At 40.4% G+C, this 5,305-nt stretch overlaps 1 protein-coding gene across 16 annotated transcripts in view; it reads left to right on the plus strand.

Annotated features, from left to right (window-relative positions):
* LOC309665525 (uncharacterized protein) overlaps positions 1 to 5,305 on the plus strand; it is a 572,167-nt gene that overhangs the window by 299,282 nt on the left and 267,580 nt on the right. The gene's annotated exons all lie outside the window — the stretch shown is intronic.

Genomic DNA, 5,305 nt, shown 5'->3' on the forward strand with positions numbered 1-5,305 from the left:
ATACTCAAATTTTCTCCTTTGTTATCTTCTGAGAGCTCTATAGTTTTGCATTTTACATTTAGGTCTATAATCCATTTTGAGTTAATTTTTGTGAGGGGTGTAATGTCTGTGTCTAGATTCATTTTTTTTTGCATGTGGATGTCTAGTTGTTCCAGCACCACTTGTTGAAGACTCTCTTTTTCTCCATTTTATTGCCTTTGCTCTTTTATCAAAGATCAATTGACTCTATTTATGTGGGTCTATTTCTGAGCTCTATTCTGTTCCATTGATCTATTTTTCTATTCTCACTATTATGAGATGTATCATGGGTCAGGGAGTGCTCCAAACTTTTGAAAGCAACTTCTATCAGAAGAATAAGAAAGGCTGAACATGCACATCAGTATATTTATATGTATATTTATTATTTTTAACCTATATTACTATCATAATAATATTTAAGGAATGTTAGAGAGTTCTACTATTTTCTTCTTGTTCTCTTGCAATCGTATTATGGTATTTTCTTAGATCTGATACTTTTTTTCTAAATTCCTTTAAGCTATTTGTTTTATGAATGTTAATTTAGTTGAAACTAGATTTTATTGTGTCAGTCTACGTATATGAATAAGTGTTAAACCACTGGGCATTGCAGTATCTGGGGGTAAATATGTACCTGAGAATACCACTGCTAACTTCTCCATGTCAGGGAACCCCCCCCCCCACTTCTTCCCTCAGGAGACGTCGAGATCCCCATGTAATATGTGAACTGGGAGATGGTGCAAGTGTCAATCTGTTAAGTATTAGCAAGATTTAATTTGTTTTTTAGATAAAATATAGAAATTGTAATTATGTTTCTTTCATGCATCCTAAAAAATCATTGTCTTAATCCTAAAGTGCACTCATATTTCTGTGGCTCATGCACTCCCCTTTTGAAAACAGACTGAGGCAGTGAGAATACGGGCTTTAGAAATTCACACCAGAGTGTGAATCCTAACCTCACGTCTTAATTGCTGTGTGACCTTGGGAAAATTACTTAACCTCTCTGAATTCAGTTTTTGCCATCTGAAAAATGGCAATAATATTATGTACCTTCCAGGATTGTTGCATAACATATATGAAAGTGCCTAGGATATAGTAGGCATTCAATAAGTGCCCCTTCCAGTGTGGGTAGCTGGTCTCCTTGGCTATTCCTGAGTTCACATGCTAAAGAATATGGGTTTTTTATTTTTTTATTTATTTTTTATTTTTTTTATAAATTTATTTATTTATTTCTGGGTGTGTTGGGTCTTCGTTTCTGTGCGAGGGCTTTCTCCAGTTGTGGCGAGCGGGGGCCACTCTTCATCGCGGTGCGCGGGCCTCTTCACTGTCGCTGCCTCTCTCTGTTGCGGAGCACAGGCTCCAGACGCGCAGGCTCAGTAGCTGTGGCTCACGGGCCCAGTCGCTCCGCGGCATGTGGGATCCTCCCAGACCAGGGCTCGAACCCGTGTCCCCTGCACTGGCAGGCAGATTCTCAACCACTGCGCCACCAGGGAAGCCCAATATGGGTTTTTTAAAAAGATAAAATCATGACTCTCACATAAACATAAAATGAGCATGGGTCAAAGATTTATTTAACTCATTAGTTAATGAGGAGGCCCGTAAGATGTTAAAATCTGTTCAAAGAAGAATTAAAAGAACACATACATATAGGCAGATAAAGATGCTGAAATGCATTTACAAATAAATGTTAAAATGGTCAGTGTTTACAGGCAATATCAACGGCATCTCTGTAGGACACAATTTGTATTTTTATGAGCAAATATCGGGGAGTCTGCTGGCCCTTATCTGGGTATGCCTTTCCTGTGCTTGGCCTAGAAATTCTTTTAAGTCAGTAAGCTCCAGGTAATTGTAGGGCTCATCTCACTTGTTTTTTGTCTCTCAGACATCATTGCTGTTCATTGCCTGATTTCCAGTGTCTTGAAAACTGTTGATTTGATATAGTGTGTCTGTTTTGTTGTTGTTGGTGGTGGTGGTGATGGTGGTGGTGGTGATGCTGGTGGAGGGTGTGTGTGTGTGTTGTTCGTTTCAGGCAGGAGGGTAAACCTCGTTCCTGCATTCCATCTCATCTGGAAGTGAAAGGCTGCTTCATTCATTCTGAATGCTATATAGTCTTCTCTTGTGGGACTGCCTACAAGCTGGCCATTGCCTCTCCCATCCATAAACATCTGCGTTTGTATCCAGGTTTTGCTAGTGTCAGAAATGTACATGTACATGTACATTGCTGTACATGCTTCCTGGTGTATTTGTGGTAGAGTTTCCCCTGAGTTAGACCTAGTAGTGCTCAAAGATTTGGAGCCCTGGTTTAGGGTGGGAGGTCTAGAGCCAGGAATTTGGCCTGTGGATATTCTGCAGAAAACCTCTCATCTTCTCCTCTGGAGCAGGCTCTCCAGCCAGGGCTGCATCCTACAAGGAGGGCTTTTAACTAATCATCCTGCTGAGAGACTAACTGTCCTGGTAGTTGAGGTATCTACCATCGGCCAAGTCTGGAGGACATCCCCCACCCCCCCGACAGGGAATCTTCTCGAGAGTCTCCTCCAGTGTCATTGGGATTGCTTTGCTTTTCCTGGTGCAGGATGGGAAGTGCTCATAAAGCAACTTTACCACACACAGAGACTTCTTGCTCCGCCTTGCCTGTCTGAGTTCTTTCTCTGGCTCTTCCAGACATGGAGGACAGGGGTGGGCTAGGGAGCTCTGGGATCAGAAATTTGGCCTCAAATTTTGTCTGGCACCCTTTGTTGAAATCTGACACACAGGCGATAGACTAACCTTGTGTGGGTTCACTATTTCTAAATGTTTGAGAACAAATAATAACAACAATCATTTAATTTTAGCTTTCATCTTCCTGTTCCTCTTTCTTGTTTACTTAAACATGTGGCCTGCAGACAGCTGGCAGGCTCACAAACAGAAAATGAAGATTGACTAGTTCTGATTGCCCCAGGGTTACGTCCTTCGTGAAGTCCTATGAGGAAGTCCTCTAACTGTCCCTAGCTGTCCCTAGCTGGCCTTTGCTGGAAAACAGTTAGAAATCCTTCACACTAGCTAACACCTAGTATGAACTTTGCTCTCCCTCACCAAATCCCAGTTTACTCCTTTCCACCCACAAACCACTTGAAGTAGAGTAGTGACAATGAACCTGAGTTTCACTACTTACCAGCTGTGTGACCTTAAGCAATGTTTAAACATTTCCCCATCTATATAATGGGTATACTAGTTATTCCTATCTCACAGTAATTTTTGGAAAGATTAAATGAGATAGCTCCTGTGAGTATTTAGTAGAATGGTGGAATGTTTTAAGCACTCAGTAAAGATTAGCTTAGTGATTCTCAGCTGGGGTCAGTTTTGCTTCCAGGGGATATCTGACAATATCAAAAAACATTTTAAGTTGTCACATCTTGGGGAGGGGGTGCTACTGGCATCTGGTGGGTAGAGTCCAGATGTGCTACTAAACATCCTACAATGCATAGGACAGTCCTCCCTCTAAAAAGAAAAAGAATTATCCTGTCCAAATATCAACAGTGCTGAGGTTGAGAAACCCTGGGTTAGCTGTACACATATTATTATTCCTGTGGACATAATACCTCTTTAGTCTGGATTGCGTCCTGGAGACCTAGAACACTAGATATGGAAGAGATATGAGAAATCAAATCCTATCATCAGGTGAGTAAGTTACCAAAACAAGTGGATGCTCTTGGATGTGGGATCAACTTGTACATCTGTTGATCATAATTTCCTTGTCATCCTGTAATGTGTACTCAGCTTACTGTTTAAGAAAGAAGAGTCTAGGCTACCATGTATACATTAGCTCCCTTTATTCCTTTGATCTTAGAAGATAAACTACTGAGTCTCTAGGCTTCACTTTTTTCAATGAATCATGTTTATAATTTTTTCCCTTAAAAAAACAGCATTATACAGACTCATTATTTAAAGAATTGCAATTAACCATTCTTCTTGACTCTGCTATGAGTCTGATTTCATTGAAAGTTAGACCAGACTCTATTGTCAGTTCAGCGTGGTGAGGCTGCCAACGTCTTGAAAGCTTTGTAGTCAGTTCAATTCACTGAGCACCATCCATTTGCCCAAACCAAGCTGGGTGCTAGAGAGATGGTAATGGATAAGATGAATATATGACACCAGTCTACTGGGGAAGTTGGGGACTGTACAATTAATTACCAGTGTGGTGCAATTAATTACCAGTGTGTTAAGTGTTATGAGAGGGGATAGATAACACAGAGATTTAATGGAGTCCTGGAGGTGCAGGAATACTTGCTAAGGAGGTGACATTTATGCTCGTCACATGAAGGATGAGTCAGGTAAGAGCCTATGGAGATTGGAGTTGAGGGAAGAATTGAAACACATATGATCAGGGGGTGTACTTGTTATAACTGATCTCGATTTAGAGTTTGCCATGTGGTTGTATAGTTTAGAGCACAGAAGAGGAAACCCTCTTGTACACACATCTGGCTCTGCACAAGTTTAGATAATATTTTAGGTTCAATGAAAAATCATTCTACTATTAGCTCTTCTCTGAAAAGAATTTTATAACCTAGCAAAATAAGAACTAATTATGCGCTCTTCTGCCTTTCAAAGTCCTCAAATGTTAAATGTCTTACACCTTCCTTCTGATGGGTTCCTTGTTTTGCTTATTTTGTTCAGCATAAATCAGAGCTAACACAATCCCATTTTTAATAGCTCTCTTTCAACGTCTTTTGATATGCCAGTTGGTATGAACCATCCTAAATGTCCTCCCTCATGGGCAAGACCCATCTGTCAAGATCTACAAGATGATATTTCCTGCTTATAGGAGACATTGATGTGGAGCTGAGTGCCCTGCCAAGGAGAAATCTGCTAAAGCTGCATGCTAATACACCAATGCCCTGCAATCTCATCTTTCAGAATTGTCAGAAAACCACAGATCCCATAGACCCACAATTGGTAATTAAGAGCAGTTCCTCCTGGTCTGACATAGAGGTAAGGTTTGCCCATGAGTGCAGGGCTGCCAAATTTAACAAGTACAAATAAAAGACAAATTATTTTTTAGTCTAAAAACACCACACATTTGTTATTTGTCTGAAAGTCTTTGCTTGAAAAGCATTGTGAAATGTTAGAAGAGCTTTTGTTCGTTTATTCACATGTGTGTCATTGCTCATATGTCATTTTCTCAGTGATGCCTCCCCTGACCACCCTATTTAAAACTGGCTGACTCCCAATGTCTCTTTCTTGCCTTTCTTTCCTCTACAGTACATCAAATTATTTATGTATTTTGCTTATTGACTGCCTTCTCCCCTAGTAG

This window comes from Balaenoptera physalus (assembly GCF_965194825.1).
Source record: "Balaenoptera physalus genome assembly, chromosome: 8".
In the NCBI taxonomy this organism is placed as follows: domain Eukaryota; kingdom Metazoa; phylum Chordata; class Mammalia; order Artiodactyla; family Balaenopteridae; genus Balaenoptera; species Balaenoptera physalus.